The following is a 24,007-nucleotide window of genomic DNA, read 5'->3' on the forward strand; positions in this document are numbered from 1 at the left end:
TAGGTAAATTTCTTTTAGTAAAGCTATCTAAGCAATATTTAAGCTGGCTTTTACAAAATTGGAATTTCGTAACGATGAGGCAAATAATAAAGAATTTTATTCAATTCATGCTCACTTTAATTAAGAAAAATGTTTTACTCTTATCGTTGGACTGCAATTATTTTTAAAATTTTCTTCTGCTTTTTATTTCATAAATTTTTGCTGAGTACAGCAATTATCTTCGCTAATTGGATGAGAACTTTACTCGTCCGAAAACTTTCCCACTTGCAGCGTGGCTAAGAAAACAATTTAAGTGGCGGTCATCTCGTGTGTTTATCTGTGGCCTCTTCACACTTCTCCCCCTCATTTAAGAACTCGCCCAACTGTGCTCCAAAAAAGATAAAGTAACATATGACCTCGGAGGGTCAGCAGTAATAAAACTATGTAAATGTTTGGCCTTTAATTGTGCTCTCTCTGGTTTTTTTTTCATGAATATTTGTTTAACAATTAAAGCTAGCAAGGGTGCAAGAGTGGGTTTGTCGTGTACAAAGATTATGATCATTAAGAGCTTAAAGAGTGGAAAATGGGAGACATTCAGGGAAGTTTTGAGGAAACAAGCCAGTTAAAATGTTTATTTAACAGTGATGTTCCCTTATTAAAGATAGGGCTATTTTCAAATTAAAAATTTTTTTTATATTTTTTTTAAAGCTCTCAGACAACCGATAAAAATGTTTCTTAAATCTACATGTAATTTATATTATTTACAAACGTGGTAAATATATTTTCTGTACTTCCTTAAGAGGTTCCACTGTCTGTGGGCAAAATCTTCTTGGCTTGGCTTAACTTGGGTGGCAGTGGGTGCAGTTGGTTTACTTTTTCAATTTGTGTGCATTCACATAATTGCCACATGGAGTTGCATGATGCATCCCATCCGCCTGCCGCCCTTCAAACAGCACATACATAATATATACAAATATATTTTATATATATAGATCACATGCCATGGGAGTAATGACGGCCGGCTTCTTTATTCCGAGGAGATTCGAGATGGAGAAGAGGATGTTTGAGGATGCCGATGGCGATGCCGCTGGTGTTGCGTGCAGCTGTTTATTGTTGTTATTGGCGGCTGGTTGCAGTTGCTTTAATTATTGTCAGCCAAACTGTCGCGGCCACCAGTCGCATGTGTAATTTGTTTGGCTGCCGCTTTTCTTTTCTCCGCTCCGCTTCGCCTTCTTTAAACTATATTTTTGTCTGCTTCCGACTTTTAATTAATTTATGTGTCTGTCACTTTACGGGCTGCTTTAATAGTGCGTTGAATTCGGGTCTTAAGAAGTGGGCGACACTTAAGTTTTTTTTATTATCTCACTTGGGACTTTGTGGGAAAACCCAGAAGTTTACTTACTTAATTTTTAATAACTTATTTTATGAATCTGCCAGAAGTATTTAACATTTCCTTAAATTAGGAAGTTACCCATTTTAAATTGTATAACCTCTGCAGATCCATTTCCTTTTGATAATGATCTACATTTACCTTCATTACCTAACTAGTTCCGTAAAATGGAATCCGTTTTTCAAGGTCTCATTTTCGTCTGCTGAAAGTCGCAACCTTTCTAATGGCCAAGTAATTTAGCCTTCATTTTCAATTACCCGGGGTAACGAAGCGCTGAAAGCATTTATCAAAATGCCAAACTAGATAACTTAATTAAAGCCCGAAAATCAATCTGCATATATATGGGGCCTGACAAAATCAAAATCTGTGCACAGCCACCCCAGAACCACCCACAACCCGCCAATTCAACCCACAAACAATGGAAAGCGGCAAACAACAACATCCGCTTATCGCGATAAATCAAAGCCACGAGTGTTGTTAATTTTCCAAGGAAATTTTTGGGGGTATACAAAGTTTGGGGAATAAAGGCGAACGAACGTGCGTGAATGTGCGTGGTAATAAAAACAACTTAAATTTATGTTTTCACGGCGAACAAAAAATTATCTTAAGTCGGGAAAAAGGGGCGATGGAAACTTCTTGCTCACTTTGGGGGCCAACAGCATGTCGGCGGTGATGTGTGTGAGTACATTTCATTTTTGTGGGCACGACGAGCGACTTGCTAATTCTAATTAAAAGCAACAGCAACCGAGGGAAGTCTGCGGCACACTCAAGCAGAAAATTATCAACTCCGCGGAGAGATCCGTAGATGAAGATACGTGGACTTAACTAAACTTCTGCTTGGCTAGACCAAAAGATGTTTCTTGAATGCCCACAACAACTCCGCAGGAGGAAAAAACCTAAACCAAGGGGAAAAAAATGAACAAACCCTCGCCACCGCAGGCCAAAATTAAATTGTGCACATTTCCGTGGAGCGGAAATTGCCCAAGTTTGTCACTTGGAATGAATTTATACAGAATTTGAGATGTATATAATGGAATCAGTCAAAAGCATCGTTCGCCATTTATGTGTTTACTTTCCGCAAATTGAAATTCATATCATACACTTTAATGCCGGGTTTCCCCCCTCACCAGAAATTTTCAGCAAAACACGCACCCGCGCACAGGTGTAAATTATGTATGAAAATTTATGGAAGTTTCGGTTTACAAATTTAAAGCCCCGAAGCGGCGAAACAAAACGCTTTGCCAGCCATTACAACTTCCATTGCATTTAACCAGAAATTAGCGGATATTGTGACCTGTGATAATTAAATTAAATGCCTAATTAATTACCATTAGGGTCGTGCATCAACTGCAAATGTGCCAAATGTAATCCGAATGAACATGCCGCTGCACAGTTGCTGCACACAGAAGTTATTTAATTTATGATCGAATATAAATCAAGTTATAGGTGAGTTAAATTATAACAATGGCACACCGGATGGCCCAAAATAATGGGTGGGTGGGTAATGTGAACGGAATACCAAATTTGGGAATTATGATTCGGAGTTTAAAGTATGAATTTAAGCTTCATGTTTAATATCAAAATGTTGATGAGGGATTTCCAACTCCAATCTCTTCTGTTTTGGAAAGGATTGTCTTGTCCAACCTAAATGGCATCACTTACTTTCCAAAATAGACTATCCCTTGGTTTAAATTCCAAAGATAACCCCATAAAATCCAGGCTAGTCATCAAATTGGCTCCGTCATCGGGCTGAGCTCTTCTTGAACCGGATGAACCTTTGACTTTCTAATTCCGGTCGCAGTATACAACACATATCTATTGCAACAGCAAACTCGGCAGCTGATCCTTCGCCCGAGAATATATTCACAACTCCTCCGTTGCCTTCTCTAATTTACTTCACTGGCTGGCACTCATAACTCAATCCCCGAACTCCCCCATCGAAACCCCGATCCCCGAATCCCCCCTCCTCTGTGTAAATGGCTAACCCTTAAGCCACATCCAGATGCATTGACAAAATTTCACTTTGGATGAGAGATGCTGGTCCCTGCTGCTGTGGATTGCAAATGGCAAGCTTTGCAGACTGCAGTTCGTTGCAATTCGCAGCTGCAAAAAAGATGTGGAGGCATGTGGATGGAGCGAGCTCTTCTTCTTCTTCTGCTTCTCCTGTGCCCTGTCACATGCCACATTCTGGCAACTCTTTTTGTACAGGGTATGCCAAAAATTATAGGGAGGTTCTTGTTTTAATTATACCATTTATTGGAATCTTAATAAGGTCATTTTATATATTGAAATTAACCAACACTTGAAAGCTTGGATTGTGATTTTTACTTACTTAATTATTTTTTTAATTATTCTTTATAAAATCACTGGGTATCCCAAAGTCGACTTTAGGGAACTTAATAGTTTTTTCTTGTCGGCATGATTTTCGCAATCAGTGGAAAGCAGCTTGAACCGCCGCAGTTGTTGCATTTGTTGGTGATGCTGGTTTGGCGTGACATTTGGCTTTGGGTAGGAAACAGGCATTCCAGATTCGCGGATCGGGGATCGGGGGGATTGGGGAAGGCATGAAATGGAACTGGAAGCCATCTCCATCTGGACATGCAGCATAATCTGGCGTAGCTTTATGCCCAAAGCATTTTTTCTGGGTTTCGATGTCACACGAAATGTAACGCTGTCGCCAAATGATGCGCAATTCACAAGAGAAACTAATTTTCCGAACAACAAAGTCAATTTTCCATCTAATCCGAAAAGGAAAATAGATAGTGTGTGTGTGTGTGGTACAATGTTTATGGTTCTATCGCCTTAAACTATGTCAAATGCCGTTCAATTAAGTTTTCGCTTGCACAATGATAAGTCGAACCACCTCGATTCGCTCCACTCGACTCATAACAGTGACGCCAAAGGGTATTAACATGGGCTTAGGGCAAACGGGGGCGTGGCCAATGGGGCATGTGGGGACATCAGATTGATAGCGTCGCTAAACAACACAAAACAGAAAAGAACCCCAGCGGGACCGCTGCTCCAGCTCCCTACTTCTAATCAAGCACGTAAATAAAGTTAAGGTTTACGTGTATGCATGCAAGGGACGCAAAACAACAATGGCTCTCCAATTTATTGAGGGAAAATGAAGTAGGGATACCCTAATTTTAAAAAAGTGACTGTGACTTCAGTAATATAACCGAAAATATAAAACCAAGTAAATATACTATATATTCTGCATAGCAAAAGATTTTTATAAAGTAAGCCCTTTAAAAGCGAGATGTACAAAATATTTTACAGAAACCTAAGATTTTAAAACGTTATTGCTTTTCGCTTTGTAAATATTTAGTTATAAACTCAAAAAAGCAGTTATTAGTAAATTTGTTTGTTAATATTTTTTAGTAATTATTAAAGCTAAATTTTCTACTGTAAAAGCTTTTCCGGTTTTTTGAGTTTGCGGAACCTCGTTATAAATTTCATATACCCCCCATCGTGAGCATAACAAATTGTCAGAATCTCGCTGGCGGCCAGGATTGCCTTTGGGCTAGTCATCATCGGATCAATGGGGTTAAAACACACACACACACACAAACACACACATCCCTTTGCACACAGGCTGCCCCCAACAAAGGCGGCCAAATGACAACCTGAGGTTCTATTCTGTCCCTCTATATATAGAAAGGTATAAGTATGTGACGGGGAGGTTCGAAGGGTCTGATGGGTTACTGTTGGGAGCCACTGTTACTGCTGCCGCCCGGCGGCAAAGTACAATAAAAAGTGCTCCAACGTTGCATGTAACATTTGATTAGCCTGTGGAAGGGGACACAGTGCGGTCGATTGGTTGGTTTGCTGGCCAAGGTGGAGGTGGAGGGGTGGGCGAAAAATGAGCAGCATATTGCTGCTCGGTGCACTTGGGGCAATGGCAATTAGAGGTTAACTTGAAGTACTCTCGCCCACAAGCAAACGCGTCCAGTTTCTGCCAATTCAAAACAACCACAGTTTCGGATTCTCAAGAAGAGATTCAAATACAGTAGAACTACATGTTTCAAAACTCTTTAAAATGTAAATGCAAAATATGTTAAACTTGCCCTTTAAGGATATTGTCATAAGTTAAAAAAATGTTTATCAAAATCTTTATAATCTTGGCAAATTTGTATCTCCAAATACATAAGTTTGACTGTACTTCCCAAGGAAGCTCGAGAAGTAGATGCGTATATCATTAGTTTGGTTAATATACGACATGTTCCGTTTCGGCCCATTTACAAGCCAAGCACAATGTTAACTTGGCGATATACTCCCCAACATTCTTGCTGAATTTTCGTGTCCCCCGACCAAAAACTTCATCTTAACTTGTGTGTGCGAGTGCAGTGATGTGTACTGGAATGAAGAAGTCGAGGAGTGAGGGAGTGGGTGGTGCGGTGATTGTACTTTCTGTGGTCACAAGTGAAAACTTCCAAGCCGCGTTAAATGTATTTGTCAGCCAAGTTTATTATAGAAGTTTGCCAACTTAAAGCTTGGGGAATCCCTAACTTAATCGGTGGATTAAAGGAGACAGACGTGGAATAGTCTTGGCTTTTGAAATATATTCTTTAAGTAGGTATACAGATCACACAAGTGAAATAAAACAAAATAGTAAGAAAATTATTTATTATATATGAACAACATAAACAATAGAATCTTCGAAAGCATTAAGACAAAGCAAAAGTTAAATCACTTTACGACATTATAAGTCGCCAAAGTCGATTGCAAAATCCCATTTACACAACGCCAAATCCGTTCATCGAAATCAATAAAGCAATCCAACCAGGAAGTGCTCCGAGATTTATCCCGAAATATTCCCTGCACTCCCTTACCAATTTACCTCCCCTGCCATGAATTTTCCTCACCCCTTCCACCGCAATTTCTCACAGCAGACGGCTCAAGTTTTCCACGTGAAAAATGGCATCATAAGAAAAGTTATTGTCTTTGTAGTTGCCCAACTTGGCTGAAGTACAGTGGAGCCCCCCACAAGCTACAGTGAACCCTTCATCAGCAGCATCATCAGCGGCAGCGTCGAGAGTTTATTATGCAATGGCAAAAATTTAGTGCCATTTGTTGTCAACAACGCGTTGAATGCAACAAACGACGGCGAAGAAAGAAGTTAGTGATGCTACGTATTTATGGGTTGTTGAAGAATGGATTCGCTAAAGGTGATAATATATTCCAACTGTTTTATTTACTAGTAATATCAGGTATAAAATATACCATTAAAAGTTTATAAATTTAGGAATGCAATTATTAAAAATTCAAATGTATTGTTACTTCTTGTAGTAACATTATTCATATAACAGATAAAAGGAAGTTCCTTACACTTAAAACCTTTGTTGGTATGTCCTAGAAACCTTCTTTATTTTTAACAAGACCAGCTTTAGGCCATTGTTAGATGTTTTCCTACCTTAACTGGGTAAAAATAAATCGTATCTTGTGTCAGCACTGAAAACAGCAAATGAAGTTTTTGCCATTGCAACGAGGGGGAGTCTCGAACAAAAGGGAGCGGAGTTCGGTTCGTCTGGGAGCTGACTGTTCACATTTGTGCAGCCATAGCTTTTGTAATGAGTTTGTGAGCCAAGTCGAGGGAGACAATCCGAAGAAGGCAAGTCAACGTCAAATGTTGCAATATGTAAAATTAACATTGGCTGCGGGCGACTTTGTAAGATGAGCAAAAGAAGTTTTGGCCAAAAAGTTCGGAAGCCGAAAAGTGTCTGCCTGGATGAATGAATGGATGGATGTTGCATGCAACAGTACTTACCACCGCATTTTACCATCTGCAGTGGAAAACTGGTTGCAAATTTGCCACTAATTGCCGCTGACGAGGATTCAAAAAACTCATAAAAACAACACGAAACGGAAACCAATTTCGTTTGACAATGATGACGACGATTGTGTGCGGTTGATTGATTGACTGATTGATGAACTGGCCAAATTGCTGGACGTGTCGCTGTACGTTGTCCAATTAAAGACCGAATCAATGTCCAACGAAATCTATGTTAATCAAAGCCATCAAAATCAAATTTATGGAGGGTGTGTGTGTGCGTGTGTATCGAAAACAAAAGTGAAATTCCATAGGCAGCGGTTGGTCACTCTGATCTTTTGCGGTTTTACCTTCTGAGTTTTTACCAAGTTTGGAGAGAGAGAGAGAGAAAGAGAGATCAATGTTCGGAGAAGAAGAGTGAAAGTCAAGTCCAAACATTATGTTTTATGGTCTTGGTCACCTTTTTTTCGCCAGCCGACTCTTTCTTTGATTTGTTGTTTTTGTCCAATTATTCACGCCGTGTTTTTGGGCTTATTTAAATTTTGTAAAAGCAAGCACAAGCAATTAGCTACACCCACATAGGGGGTATATTCAACTTTAGATTGTGGAAAGGGTGGGGTCTTGTCTTGCAAAATCGTAATTACAATTACACAATTGTTTGTCTTTTACCTGTTACATTCTTTTACAAGTACAAGACAATTACTTAATTAATCATAAATAAAACCCCTTTTAATCAGAGCAAAGACTACGCCTGGGGCTTGGTTCAAAAATAACTTTCTTTTGGCCGCCTTCATAAAATTTAAAGAAGCTCTCTTTGTGTGGCCTCCCTTGTCAGCGACAATAAAACTAACACAAAATTATAACACAATATAAAAAGTGCTTCAAAAACAGACAATGCAAGTCACACAATGGCCTATCCAAGTACAATTAACTTAAATTTTTCTGCTTCTTCAGCTAGACCTTCAAATTGTTGAAAGCGAAACCAAAAAAAAAAAAAAATAAAGAAAAAAAGTGCCGAATGCTGAAAACATTTTGCCGACCATCGGAAAAACGCCTCCAAGACCAATTGTCTGGGTGGGTGTGAACTTAACAGTAAAGTAAGTTGGCCAAATGTTTGTAAGTCGCTTAAGCCCCCGTGTCAATCCAACCAGCCATCCATCAATCATTCCGCCAATGCCTAATTAGCATGCAATTCATGGGAACAATTGAAAAGTGTTGGTCAAATTTTAAATGTCATGCTCGCACTTGTTTTCGATTTTTGGGGGGGATGGGGATTATATAGACATTCGAGGGACTTTTGGCTCAAGGGCTTCCAAAAACTCGGAAACGTGAGTCGAATCTGAAGTGCGAAATCACATTTGGCTAAGGTCGTCGAATGTTTGTTTTGCAAATGCCGAATTAACATTTAATTTGCGTATGTAAAAATCATTTTTATTTCCGATAAAAGTTGAACTTTCCTTTTAGCGAACTCGTGTAAACAGGAGAACAAGTTCTCGTTCACCTGCCACGCCGAAAAAAATCGTTATCTTCGAAGAAAACCTGATTTCAGTCGCGTGTTTCCTGTTCGCAAGGCCTAAAACAAGTTTCCAATTTTTTTCGCAGAGGGGCATCGCATAACTCAAAAGCGGCAGGAAACATTCCTTTCCTTTTTGGCCAACACTCTCCGAAATAATTAAAAACTCTTGTACGAGATTTATCCGAAGAAGAAACCAATCAAACCGCATTCCAATCAAGTTGCTCGTCGATAAGAAAAGAACATTTGGGGATAACACACAAAAACTTGCAATTTACTTGCCAACGTTGAAAACCAGCCAAGCCTTAATTTTATCGATGTTGCCATGATTGTAATATAGTGTGTGTGTAGGGGAAATATAAATTTCGTGACGAAAGCAGCAAAATTGAGTTTGACTTTCATCAAATCACGTGACATGCCCTGAATATGGATCACAGAAATTTATTTCAATAAGTGGAGCAAATGCGAATACATTTTTGAAGGCCCTTCCATTTTTCTCCCCCCAAAAACCAAACCACAAGCAAGATTTATGCGTTTTTCATATTGACAACGCTTAAACAATGGACTCCCCATCAGTCGCAGAATATTTGCTTTTGCTGCCATGGCAACTGTCGTTTATTACACTTTGGCGTTGGCCACAAAAAAACTACTGGCGAACCAAATCGACAAACTAGCATTAAAAAAAAAATATGGTTCAAACGAAAAAGGAGAGAAAAGAACTTCAATACCTGCTGTCATAAAATACGTTTAAAAAGTGTCACCAAATTTAAAAGAAATTTAATAGTCACCTTTATTGGCTGACGAAAATATAAACTTTTCTTCTCTATAAAAAAAGTAAATTAAGTATAAATAGCTTTCTATGCGGAACTTTTTTATTGTCAATATTAAGTTTTTCCTCTTAGTTTTTATTGAGCGTCAAACTTCTGTCACAAACTAAACTACTGATGACAAAGTGTCTTGATCCAGAGCATTAAAATCACAATTCCTTTAGAGCAAACTAAAATGTAGGTATATTTTAAAGTGAAAATCTCATACCAGGTAACCAAGTTTCCCATGAAAATAAATTTCTGTGCTATAATTTCACGTAATTTAAATGGAGCTTGATATAACCAACGCATTTCGCCCATAATCTGAACAATTATGGTATTGGCCAAACGTAATGATAGTCGCCGACCTGAACAATGTGGTTCAATTTCAAAAGAAAATCGTGCCGCAGCGGCAAATCTTGGCTTTAATTAAGGTTCCACTCGAGTGAAGTTGGGACCAACGCCTTTACACAGAAATAAAATGCATAGAAGCGATCAAAGATATAGATATGGGTATATATAGTAAAGCCAATTCAAGTGGACGACTTTCCCCTCGCTCATGCAATTTGTATAAACTCTAAATGATTATTGCCAATAAATCGGCAACAAAAAAAAAAAGGTATGTACGAAAAAAACCGAAAAACTGGTTGGGGTAGAAAGCCAGAAAAAACGAGGGACACCGCCCAAAGTGACCACCACTTATAGACCCAGTATCTGCGGATGATATGTAACCCAAGTGGCAGACGACAGACGTAAACAGGTAAAAGTGATTTGTCTCTCGAAGCCTAAGCAGCCGAGTCAGGAAAATATATACATATATACGAATATGCACACGAATAATCCAATCTTGTTTTGGGGCATGTTGCGTGAATTGAGCGCCGGCTTCCGGCAGCTTGTCATGCAAATGAGCTGGTCGATCCTTTCGGGGGGGAAACAAACATGGAAAGCTAACATGGCACATGGAGAAAAATATCTACGGTATATGTCGTACATTTGCTGAATATCACCACTCCATTTAAATATATTCAAAGTGTATACTGTAAGCGATAGAAATTTATTTGCTTTATACATATAAATTGACAAGCAATCATTCGTTTTTAAAAATAGCTGAATTTGTCTGGAATTGCTAATGACTCTTATCAGCTTTCAATTTTAAACGACGTCCTAAATATTAATTAAAATAATGTGTTCATGTGCTTCTATACTAAAATGAACTTTTTATTATTTAAAAGATTACTTAAGTTGAAATATATATTTTCTAGACATTTCTCTCTGTAGACAAACACTGGACTTTCTCATCGCAGTCTGTGATTCTCCCACGTTGACACCCAACCTTACAGCAAAACAAAATAAACAAATTAGTTGTAATGAGATGGGGGGCCATCAGGGGGCCCAAAAGTAAGTGTAGTCATCAGCATTCGGTCAGCTTTTCCACAGCTTTTCACTTTCACGCGCCGGCGAAAATCTTCGACCCACTTGTATTCTTGATTACCGAGGCCTGCTTTCATTTTCATTGAGCAAAAAAGCAAAAAAGCGAAACAGAAAAACAGAAATAGTGGAAGTGGATCTGGTGACAGATACACCAACATAGGCAATGGCACAAAGACCAGACACCTGGCCTGTACAGGTTGCTTAACCCAATTTTCGATATCTGTTCATCGCTGGTTTTGTGGGCTTAGCCAGCTACGCAACTGTAATTTTTTTTCTTTTTGCAAAAAAAAAAAGAAAAAACTGCAGCCTGATTGCATTGAGGCGGCCTAAACGCATTTTTGCGGCAAGCTTTACAAAAGTCCGACAAAAAACCAGACTTAAAGTAAAGCAATGTGGTATGGATTGCACCTGTCGGTGGATATCTGAAAAATGAATGTTGAATTGCATTTTGAATTGTACAAAAAAATGGGAAGTATGAAAAGTATTGCACACCATTTATAAGCAGTGAAGGCTTGGTTTTAAATTCAGATATTTAAAGCAGAAATAATTGATGATAAGCAAAGCGTTTCTATACATCACTTAATTTAATTTAAAACGTTTAATAAATTTTGTAATGGTTGTTTATTTATGGTAGCTTTTTGATAAATGGAAATTGAAAACGGCCCCATCTTTCTAGAAAAAGCATTTGAAATATAGAAATGCTTGTGGTCTCTGTGCGGACACGCGTCGTATAATTCAATTTTAGGCCTGTCTGACTGCCATATTAAGCTTAAATAAATTGGTTTTTGCACAAAAAAAAAACAGTCACAAATTTATACAATGTTTGTGTTTGGCAAATCGTTGGCTTTTGTTTATAATTTTAAGCAAACACAAATTCTGAATAAATGCTGCGCTTAAATAATAACCCTTCTATGTTTACAACGCCGCTGGCTAAAAGCGACCACCCAAAATAAATACATTGGAGCTCCATAAATCAAAGATTAAAACGCTTAATTAATCTTCCTCACTCCCCAAGCGCAGAATTTAATAAATGATGAGCCAAATAAAACGCTCGTAAAGCGTAAAATAAATAAATTAAATGGCTGAGCGAGAGAGAGAAAAACAAAAGGAAGTTCGCTGCAATTTGACTGGATGATGTCATGCTATGGAAAATCAACAAAGCCTTAAATCCGAAGATCAACAAAAATAGCATAATAACGAACACCTAACTGTGCAACTTGGGGAACAACAACAAAAACGACGTCATAATTATTTTTAATTCCCATATCAATGCAAAGTTTTGTTTCCCACCATCGAGAAGCCAAGTCGTCTGTTTGGAGGTCACATGTGTGTATCTCGGAGGCACGATCGAGTTCCAAAGAACCGGACAGAAAAACCCCTTAGAATCTTCTCCACTTAATTTTACTCAACTCAACTCATTTACAGCTATTTGCAAATTGTTATTGTCTAGCTAAGATAGATCGCTAAATGTGAGTATCTTTCGGATACAGTTGGGTAACTAGAGAGAACGAGTGTATGTATATTCCATCGTTCAGTTGTGATTATAAGCAACTTAGGATTGACACGCCAATGCGATTGCATAAAGTGCATTTTTGTAATATACCTGCATTACGGGAGAATCGAGAATTGCATGTGCAATCAGTGGAAAGCAGCGGAAAATGAAAATATTGACAAGGAATAAACAGTAAATGAAGGTGACACCGAATAAAAATGGAACGGCAATGACAATATCAGCTTGATGGCCTTTTGGTAATCTTCAAAATCTATATATATAATATTAAATTCAATGAAAATCGAGAAATTTAATATAGTTAATGGAACTCAACTCAAATTGCTTTAAACTGCAAAAATGTTTACCCGCTATTGTATGTGCTTTTCATCACCACTTCCTTTTAACTTTTTCGCACAATTTTCATATCAAGCCACTGTGCCATTCATAAATCAGTCTGTCCCCTTTTTGGCTTAAAAAAAAATCTGCTACTCAATATGCAATTTAAAAATTCCCAGAATTTTCTGACCGTCAGGTAGAAGCCAAAACCAAAAACCAAAACCAAAACTGCTCAGCTGCAGAAACCTTCTGAAAGCCAAAACAAAGAGCTACAAAAACTTTCAAGCATCGTAAATTATTTCCGAGAGTTAAACTACAATTAGAACTCCCACAGAGCAAGATGGCACTATTAACAGAGATAGGGTGAGAAAGAGACGGAGGAACACTCATTGGAGGATTTTTAACGAGTTTCCAACTCGTTGCCGGCTAATTATTATTAGAGCCGTAAACGGGATTTAAGATCATGTGACTTGAAATCGCAATGATAATGAAAATGAGTCGCACATGAAATGACGCAATAAAACTTCAGCATTCAAGTTTAAATGGCTTGAAGGAAGGAATTGGGTTAAGCCCAACATGTCAAATGATTTTTATTTGGCAACTTACGTTTCCGGTCGATAAAAATGTTGCAGAGTAGGAAACTGTAAAGAGAAGAGCAAAGGAATACAAATATTAATCAAAATTTGCTTGGCGAATTTCTTAAGAATGGGCATAAATATAAACTGCGACTGAGCTGGAAAGATTTATCTCAGAAAAATTGCGCATTGTGCGAAGAAAAAGCGGAAGCAACAATTTCTGATACGAAATTGACTCAGATGCTCAGTATATTTTCCAGGCTTGCAAACTAAAATCAAATGACGACATTCTCGAGACGGCAAGTTCAAGGTGATTTTCTGTCTGACTCGTTCTCATTTTTCTTTTTCAATTTCAATTAAATTCATGAAAAATTTAAGAGTTCGCTGGGAGCAAAATTGAATCGTTTTCGCTTCGGTGGGCTGACCTACCGCAGTCGAAACCCCCGTCGCATTGCAATCTTCTCTGGGTATTAAATTTCCAACTCATTAAAATTTTGCACACTGTCGGGATGGAGTGGCAGGATGGACAGTTTATACGGTTAAGGGTTGTCCGGGACCCTTTCTCCGGGCTCCTTTTCCCCCAGTTTGCGCATTTCTCTGGTGGAGGGAAAAAAAAGAATTGCAAGAGATGAAGGCTTGTCATTCATAAATGAAGTGCATAAAAATGCCTTCAACTGATGTGAGAAACGTGAGCTCCCGACAGCTTTTTAAAGAGGGAATACTGCAGCATGGCTCATTTGTTTACCCCGACCAATAATTTATAGTCTGTCTGAGCTTAATCAGAACCTTTTGACTTATCAATTAGGAATTCTAGAGTGAATCACTTGCCGCACTAATTGATACCAATTGTTCAGGTTCCGGAAGGTCGCCGCACAGCGGAAGTGGGAATTATTTACAAAATCTTATCTTATTCGCTCACAATCTGCGGCACATATGTCTGGGTATGTATTTCTGATATATATATTGTAAGTTTAGTAAGCCAAAAATATCCAATGATTGCGTCAGATTGGTCAACCCACGCCGCGTAAACAATAAACAATGAAACGAATTTGGCAAAAACAAAATACTCGTACAAATTGCGCCAAATTGAGTGAGAGAGATACTCGTTCCAAAACCTCATAATTGGAGAGGTTCCTACAAAAGGTCAGCCAAGCAATTGGCGAGCCACTCGAACAAAACAACTGACGGGGCAAAAACAAACTGTTGGAAAAATAGAAACAAAAACCTAATGACAGAGCGAGGCAATAAAAATTAGAAGTTTGTGGCGAGATTAAACGTTTTCTCAAGTGCCCTAGGGTAAAAAAGGGTATACCTACTTATATTTTACAGGAAGTTTGAAATGATGAAGGAAAAATTGCCGGATACTATTCTAACCAAGTTAGCTAACTAAAGCTGATTAATTAAATACATATTTCATTGAAATATTTAAAAAGTAAATAGCAGGAAATACCAAAAACGTATAAAATAACTTGAAATGGATTATCGCTTGATTGGTAAACTAGTTTCAGGGTATTTTTGGTGTCCAAGAACTCTTTACTTTCCGTTTCCATTTTCTTCAGTTGGTTTTTCTCAGGTTTTTCCAACCACGAGGACGACAAGCCCTTTTTTTTCTAGCCATTGTGCGTTGTTTAGCTTGTTCTTCTGCGACGTTTGTTCTGGGTGGGAAGCATTTAACTTGGCTAAAAGCGGCATTAGTGCGATGTATGGGGCGTGTTTCGCCCGAAGGGAAGGCAGCCAATTAATTTTTTAATGGCTTAGACGAAATGACTGACTTTGGGTTATTACAAAAGGAAACGACAAAAGAGCGGCGAAAAAGTTTTTCTTTTCCAGTTGGAAATTGTCAATTAGCAAAGTGCCTGCCCAGAATTGGCAATTTTTAAACTCCTCAGGGCCACGCCCCCAAACGCTCCACATCCGCCGCAATTTTTTGGGCGTAGAATCTAAGTGACCGGGACTTGCATTTTTATGATGTTTAATCTAATTCCTATTTTACGATCTGGGCATTTTTTACGGTCGTTTGCCTAACGACCTGAGCGCTGAAATAAGTTAACCGCAAAAAAAGATTTTGCCATTGGGTTGGTCGGGAAATTTCGTTTTTTTTATTTAGATTGTTGTGGTATTTTTTTTTTTATTTATTTAAGAGCGGTGAACCAGGGGCTCTGGACCAGAGCAATTTGTTTTGATTGAATGAAATATCAAAAACGTGACCTGGCCGTGCACTTTGAGCAATCCAGCAAACCGAAAAGAAACAAATGTATAATTCAGGCAATAATTTAGGGAAAGAGAGAGGTAGCGAGCGGTGGGAAGAGATGGATGGAGAGCAATGTTCACCGGCTAAATGAAACGTATGCAAATTGAGCGTGAACAACCGCTTTAACCCGCAAGCACGTGCGAGTGATTGAGTTGATAGAAAGAGAGAGACGTAAGGTGGTAGAAAGAGAGGGGTTAAGTGGTAGAAGGAGAGAGATAGATTGCAAGAACAAGAGAGCTAGAGACGGAGATAATTCTATCTATCTGTGCGAGACTGATGTTCATTGCCCGATAAGTGCTCAATGATTAGTAATCTCAATATCTTCTACCGGCATCTCAATAACTCACTTCTAGCCATCTCTTTCTATGCAAGGTTCTCTGTCCCTTTCGCTCTTAATCGTGTTCAAGTGGCCAGTTAATCCTGGCTACTTCCTGTGCCAAGGAGTTGAGGAGCATGTGTGCGTATGAGTGTTTTTGTAGATGGTTTGAATACTTCATCATATTCATGACTTTTACATGCATTGCACTTCCGTGAGTGCTTTTCCTAAGCAACGAGGGCCGTTGAAGTAGTTGCAATCAAGACTCAATTGACGGGTCTAACTAAAGAGAAGATGTCTTCTCTAAATTTCCATAACCTGAGCTTCTCCTAAACTTTTTGCAGTGGCAATCATATCCAGCTTTAATTTTCAAGACTTTGCCTTAAGTCCCGCACTGAAATCTTAATTTATCTTGCCATGACATCACCGCTTAACAATCCCTCGTGCTTATCGACGATAATCTACATCCTTTGGCTGTCCACAGGTTATGCCAACACTTGGCGAAATTTATTCATCTTCGGCGAAGATAACTTCATTGAACCTCCCACGCAGCACGATTCCCTCCTTTTTTGCTAAGCTCTTGTGGAATGCTTTTGCCAACGCCATAACTTTGCCCTAACACCCGCTACAACGACCACAGCCGCTCTCCTCCACAAATTCCCCCCCTTTGGGGTCTGACCCATCTGTGTTGGCCACATGGTTCGGTTCTCCAGCGATATTTTTTATTATTTTGATGCACAAGAACAAAATTTAAGAATAATAATAATGAAAACAAAATGGTATTTGTAATGTAAAAAATATAAAATAAAAAATATGTTAAAATAATATAAAAGCTTCTTTTTTTCTACCTAAAATAGATACCATAAATATTTTTATTTATGATAATAAATATTTGTGAATAGGGGTTTCACACAATGGAATATTTTTCTACCTGTTAAAATAATGTTTTTTTGTTCTTTGTATAAGGTTTTTTTTTCTGTGTAAACCTCCTGCGGGTCTCAGCTGCGGTCACACACAACAGCGAACGAAATCTTTGCCGCTGCCACAATTGGCAGGCAGTTGAAAGTCCGGGAGCGGTTCAAAATGGGAGCGGGGAAAGGGGGGGCGACTTGTGGCTTAGAGGACCAGAGAACCGGAGAACCAGAGAACCGCGGACCTGGAGGCGGAGTTGTTGGTGGAGGAGGCCACTTGGTCGCGACCACAGAAGTGACTTAACTCGTTTTAAGCCTTCTCATATGCTTGGCTCTCTGTTTTTTTGTACATACATACGAGCATATCCACCAGAGTTGCCTGCATCTATTTCATTTCAAACTCCACTAGACATGCCACAACGATGACACTTGACTGAATATTTATGGCCACAAATGGAGCGAAAATAAAATCGCCAAGTCACGGGGCCAGGAGGAGAAAAAAATATAACAGATGAGGAGGAAAAAAGTGGACACACATGGCGATGATTTTTAAATGCGGATGGGTTGCTGCTCCATGTCCGCGGAGACCATGCCCTTTTTTGGGGCGGACTGTAACCGTTAGTCCGACCGACTAAAGCGGCTACTAAAGTCTTATAAGATCCCGTCTGCATCCGACTCGAAATCGGAGTTGGAGTAAGAGTCTGATTTGGTTTCTAACTATTCTTACACCGCAAAAAACATAATTAATAATAAAATAATATTAACGTACTACTTAATACTTATTAGAAGAGATAGGTATGTACAAATACAAACTTTTTGTGGTTTATAAACTTACTTACTTACTTTTCAAAACAGAAAAAACTTATTTAATTTTAAGACATATTCTTATTGTGATCATAATTCTTTAACAATGTTTTCTTTCCTTATCTTTTCTGAGTTTGCAATATTTAATTTATAGAGGTTTTTCCCGTCTTTAAGTTTACCCCATTTATTGGTTCCTTTTGAGTTGGCTTTGGCGATCTCTATCTTTATCTGCACTTATGTGTGGGCACATGAAAGTCTGCTCTCGTTGCCAGTCTCAAATATTTGCGCTTATTTATGTGGCTTTTGTTTTATCAGCTTGTTTATTCAATGATTATGGGTTTTGTGTTTTTCTCGTTTTTTTTTTTTTTTTTTGGTCGACAAAAGCGGGTTTGACTACCGTGTTTGGTTAGGTTTTCGGGTTGCTAGGAGAGCACGGGGCAATCTTGCTTCAAGCCTATCTGTATGACCGCCATGTACTCGCCCGCAAATATGTAATGAAGCATAAGCAATTATGATAATGTCGCTTGAGTTTGAGTTTGAGTCTGTGTTCCGCTTTCATCGCTGCTTCGCTGCTTATCAGCATTTGTGTTTGGGTGGTGACTGGGCGGTGGAAGACACCAACGGCCTCCAAAATGTTCACAGAATTGTAGGAACAAAAAAAACAGCAGAGGAATGCTGGCTGATTAAAGCAGAAAAGTAAATACACTGGCGGTGACCCCAAGAAGGGCCAGAGAGCCTCTCAAAATATGTTAAGGTCACAGAGCTCTAATTAAATCTTCTGAGAATTTTGTTACTTAGGAGAATTTAGAACAGTAAATAAGATTTTTTATTTTTTATTTATTTTTTTAATATATTTTCTGTGTAATATATTTTCTTTGTAAGCTAAATAATATATTTTTTGGGTTTAGACAACATTCTTGTTTACTTACAATTTGTTGCTAAAATACATCAAAAGCTTACAAAATTAAACTGTATTATTTGGAAGCTCAGACTGACAGACAGTTTCCTAACAACTTGTTATTGAAATTCATTAGTCAACGGAATTCCGAGAAACTGAAAATATTTTCTATTTCCTATCAAAAGCAAAGTAAAGAAGAAATTATTAAGGAATATACGGAGAAGTGTCTACAGGCGACTGGTACAAATGTCTCTTTCATTTATCAATTTTATTCATATTTCTCTAGAAATTTTGTGTTCATTGGACATTTTCTCATGAATGTCACGTTCACAGTTGAAATGCACAAATTTCTGTTGATATTTACGTTTATTTTTTGTGTTCGTGAAGCTTTCGGAGGGATTGAGTTGTGGGCTTGAGCCCCACTGCCGCAGGTCGAAGCAATTTGAGTCAAAGTTTTTGGCCAGGTGGGAAAAGTTGTGGCCGTAGTTTTGAACAGGCCGCAGAGCCAGCGGCAAATTTATGCAAATCAAAATGGATCTACCCGAAGCAATAACTCCATTGAATGGCTCTACCACTTGAGTGAAAGAGCTTCCTCGAGGCGAGGCCAAATTAAAACTCTCGCTTTGTGGCACTTTTCACCCATTGAACCTCAACGATAGTTTGACACTCGACACCAGACTGGCATGAACGTTTATCTAAAGTTCAACAACTTATGCAAATAATGCCTGCGAGTCGCATCGGATTGAGTGTGTGTTAATGTGTGTGTGTGGGTGTGGGATGAGTGTGGCATGAGTGTTCTTCAATCAATGCCAATGCCTCGTGTGCATGTAGAAGCACTTTTATGTGCAGGAATTTCATCGCATCCATCGTGATTACCAACCGCAATTGTAATTCTCTATGACTATCTTGAATCTCTTCTCGTTTTTCATGTCTGTTCCTTCTTCGTCAGTTTTTCCCTTCTTGATGATTAATATTTTTTCATGCATGCGGTCGCATTTCTGTACAGATTAGTCATGAGGGTTGTGTCCACCGGTCAGTATTCAATGTTTTTTTAGGCCTAAGCTGTGTGGAAAATCGGCTTAGTTTTCGAACCCGAGTGTCAAAGGTTAAGACAACACTTGAGATCCCAAGGACGGTGGACGAAATGTCTATTTGTTTATTGGTAATGGTAAATAAGAAAATATTGACTTATCAGAAGGTGCCAGTTGGTGGCAATTTGTTTTCTGTCTAAAACAGAAGAAATACTGGTAAGAACTGGTAAAACAAACTTTGATAAAACCCAAGAGGCGATAAATCAGTAAATTATTTCCTTATTTATCAATGTTCGTTTTAAAATAAACCAAAAACGACTGCAGTTCCAATGATAAAATACCACAGGGAATGTCATGAATGTCTCTGCCCCCAGAGCTATCGAAATTTTCTTAATCACAGCCTATTGTTTCGGCAAAAAACTTCAAATTTAAAAATATTCCCAGAAGTATAACAAACGCCATACATCTGTATTAATATGAAAAACAGCACGTTCATTCGACAAACCGATAAAAGCACAGAGTGCCCCAACACACTCAGCGAATTAAACGTACGTATTAACCTCATAAAACCTCATTAAAAATGGAAGAGCACTTGTCTAAATACAGTCGAACAAGCAAATAATTAAACTATAAATAAACAACAGGAACAGACGTCAACAAGTACAATTGTGGTTATAATTCACGTTGAATTTCTTCGAGAGTGCAATTAAACGTAAAGAAAATCCCACTTTGGTAATTAGAATAAAGTGGGGAAAATTCTGAGTTGCTGTATAATTATTAATCATTTGATTTGATAGGCAAGTGCACTCACAAAAAATTATAAAAAATTTGGGAAAATTTTTAATTTTGTTTCATTAAAATTTATGAAATTTAAATTTATTTAATTATGGCATAACAGAAGATTATAATGCGAAAAATTCCTCTTTATATACAACAGTTTGCAAATAATTCAATTCAGAAAACTATTTCAATTAAATGGATTGTTAACGAAAATGGAAATTAATTGAATGTTTTTCCATAAATTATAACATGTTTAAAATATTTTTTTCTTGCTTGTATCGAGCACATTTTTTCCGTGTTCCTTGATACTAGAACATGCAACTTGCGGCTGCTTCGCAACCAGTTAGCTTAGATTGAACTTGACCTTTTCCCACTGCATCTACTGTAAATGCTGTGGATGCACGTTGGCCGCTTATGTCACCATCGAACATCATTAGCATAGTTGTTGGTTGAAACAATGTCGGTTGCTAAGTAGCTGCTAGTGGATGGTAAGCGGCTTACCCCTGACACGCTGCTCCCCTTTTTGCCTTGGCAACTGCTGTTGCAACTTGCAAGTGCCTTCGATTCTCGCCGCTCGCGGTCTCGTGCCGCACAGCGACCCAATTTCGTTTGGGGCACGTTTCTGGGTTGTGCAACCGGCGTCGTCTTTGGCCCCCTTCCGCTCCAAGTTCTATTACAACTACTAATTGGATTAATAATGACAGACAAACAATGGGGCAGCCGCGCCATGTGCGAGAAATGCTCGATGGCCAGCGGGATTATGTAAGGCTCATTGGGCTGCCTTTTATGGCCAACGGGAAGAAAGAAATGTCAAAATCTAGTCTTTGTTGGCTGCTAGCTGCTAGCTGCTGGCCAGAAATTAAACAAGGCAAGACAAGACAAGGCGGACAAGGCATTTGGCTGCTCAAGTGATCAACTTTCGATAGGGTCTTTGGCCTGATAGGCAGATCTCTATCTTGATGATGGAATGCGGATTGGGTGGAGTTGTTGACGAAGAAAAAGATGTGGTAATTAAATAAACAAGCTGGGAATCTAATTATTGGAAATATTTTACACCTAAAAAGTTGTAAACAATTTAAAATGTTTTGAAACAAATTTAGTCACTTCCAAAACCCCAACTACTAACTTCACTAAAGTTTATTACAATGCAACTTGGGGAAAAGCCCAGTTCTTAGCCCCTTTCTTGTTAAGTGGATTTCCTCAGAAAGCCCATAAATTAATCTGTCTGCTCTGCCAAAAAGACAATTTGCCACTTCCAATGGTGTTAGCATCTGAACCCCCCGCCGAAAGCACCTTGGGTTAGCCTTTCAATCTTGTGGCACACAGCTGGCGGCAAGCGCACTTTGTCGTAAATAAAATGCATCCTCCGAAGCTGAGTTCACTGCTTGCCAGCCAACACTTTCGCCGGGGAAAAAGGGGGCCAATGCAGATGTTGGACGAATTTCAGCCTCATAATTAGCCGTAACGCCTAAAAGCGGGCTAAAGTGGCAGTGCCGAGAGAGAAAGTCGCGCTTTGTCTCCTAATGAGCAAAGACAGAGGATGAGAATCAGCGTGCGGCCCTCGAGGGCCAACTTAGATGAGAATATGAAACTAACTCGTTGCAAAATGCCATTCCACAATACCAGACTGTATTATATTATATAGAATATACAAGCTGCAAGCATACTATATATTGTTCGGAGGTCTCTTGGAGGGGCTGACCCAATTCGAGGGGACAAAACCGCGCCCCAAAAACTAAGCATAATAAATGGCAACCCTCTAGCCTCTCTATCTATTGCTATCTCTTTCTGATGGTGTCGTGCCTTCTCTTTCTGCTCTGCACGTGCTGCCAAATTTATTATTTTGAAATGACTGCGCCGCCTCGCCATGTGGGCTCGTCTTTTCTGTCTTGCTGATTCAAGGGTGTTTTTATTTTTTTTGTTGGTTTGGTTTGGTTTAAAAAATTTGGGTCAACGGTGCGTATGATAATTCCTGCATTTGTCTGTGTAAGCCGCAGGCATAACAACAGCGGCAACAAACAAATTTGATTGAAATATGCACGAACAAGCAAAAGGGGAAGTGATATGTAAAAATACACAATTGGGAATCACCTGGAAGGAACTTTAAAGGAGTCGTATACTCTTTACAGCCTTTTAAAGCTTAAAAAAATAAAATTAAAATTAAAATTTGATTTTATTATAATTGCTTATATTATTATATTGGTTATTTTTGCTAAACGTGGTTAACAGTGATATAACACCTATAAAAACTCTCCCAAACTGTACGTATGCGAAATTTGTTTCCAGGTTCAACGACAATGTGCTCAATTTCGCCATTAATGTTGATTAGTCAGCTGATTCACAGCAATGCCTACTAATTCCCGAATTCGCTGCCCGGAAATTGGCCCTCATCGTGTTACCAAACTCAATGACAAACTAAATTTGCCGCTTAATTGTAAGGATACGAAAAGGGAAGTCCGCAGAACGTGCAGCATGTTGACAACGCCATCAGCGAAACCTGACAGGATAACAAAAGCATACCTACGGCAACAACAACCACAACAACAACAACAAGAAGTGATACAACCACCACAGTGACGTGTAACATGCACGTGCGTAAAATTCATCATACGCCCCGGTGACACACGCCACAAGCAGAGCAAAAGAGACGGCAGATGGATACGGATTAAAACCGGAAAGAATTGAACCTGGGCAGTCCACCTCTGGGCAATTATGAAATTTGTATCCATTTGTTTATGTTAATGCGACAAAGTGTCACGCAACAACTGAAGCAAGATAAACACCAAGCTGCATGCACATGAAATGTCTACTTCTCCATGTCAGGTTTTTTTTCTTGCAGATACTTTAGAACGCTGCAACTTTCAAAGCTTTCAATTTGTTCTTGCTAAAGTTTTCCTAACTTTTCCGAGATACAAACTCACACAAACAATTCGGCACGTGTTGACACTCAGTCACCTCCCAACCTTCTTGCTCATTTTATCTATGCGTCTTAATCTACCTTTTTTCTACTTTTGTTTTAAACAATTTCCCAAGGATTTTAAGCGATTTTTAATTAAAATTATGGTGCGACCAGCTGTCGCCTGAACTAACTCGAGCCAAACAACAAGAATGGAGAATTGAGAGTGGAGAGCGGAGGAAGAAAAAGGTTTCATAAGAAGCAAACACCGTAAGACGGTTTTTTATGGGCACAAGAACCCGCTCGATGACATCAAAATGATAAAAGTCGAACATCAACAAAGGCAGCGGAATGAACGGAAAGTTAAGGAACTGACTCAGCGAAGAGTCAACAACAACTGACTGCCTCAACAAATTACAAAATAAAATAAAGGTTCGCAGAAAAGATATGTATACAGTGGAAAAAAGTTAAGTTGAAGTTAATTAAACTTAAAGGTAGGTTAGTAATGAAAAACTATACTTATTAAAGAATACAAAAAAAAAGGGTACAAAATATACAATCAACCTTTCCTGCTCTTATTAATTTAGTTTATTTTACTATACTCTAAATACTTAATTTCTTTTTGTGTATACAAATATAGAATAACTGATAAGTCCCACAAATAAACCACAGTATTCAAATCGTTAGCGTCAACCTGTCCAAGCCATTGATGAGCTCATTATTTTCTGGAAAAAATAAATATGAGGGAATCGGAATTAATCGGCAGCGATTTCTTTGTATTGCTCGGAATCCAAATCGAAGAACCCAAGGGGATTGGGATTCGGAGGG

The 24,007-nt window shown here is 38.7% G+C and overlaps 1 protein-coding gene across 2 annotated transcripts in view; it reads right to left on the reverse strand.

Moving 5' to 3' along the window:
• Window positions 1-24,007, reverse strand: part of LOC108096065 — a 42,490-nt gene that overhangs the window by 13,806 nt on the left and 4,677 nt on the right. For both annotated transcript variants that reach the window (XM_043209401.1, XM_017197425.2), the window contains exon 2: window positions 13,324-13,358. The gene's annotated coding sequence lies outside the window, so the exon portion shown is untranslated. The remainder of the gene's footprint in view (window positions 1-13,323; window positions 13,359-24,007) is intronic.

The sequence above is a fragment of the Drosophila ficusphila genome, unplaced genomic scaffold, assembly GCF_018152265.1.
Source record: "Drosophila ficusphila isolate 14025-0441.05 unplaced genomic scaffold, ASM1815226v1 contig_127, whole genome shotgun sequence".
NCBI classification, from domain to species: domain Eukaryota; kingdom Metazoa; phylum Arthropoda; class Insecta; order Diptera; family Drosophilidae; genus Drosophila; species Drosophila ficusphila.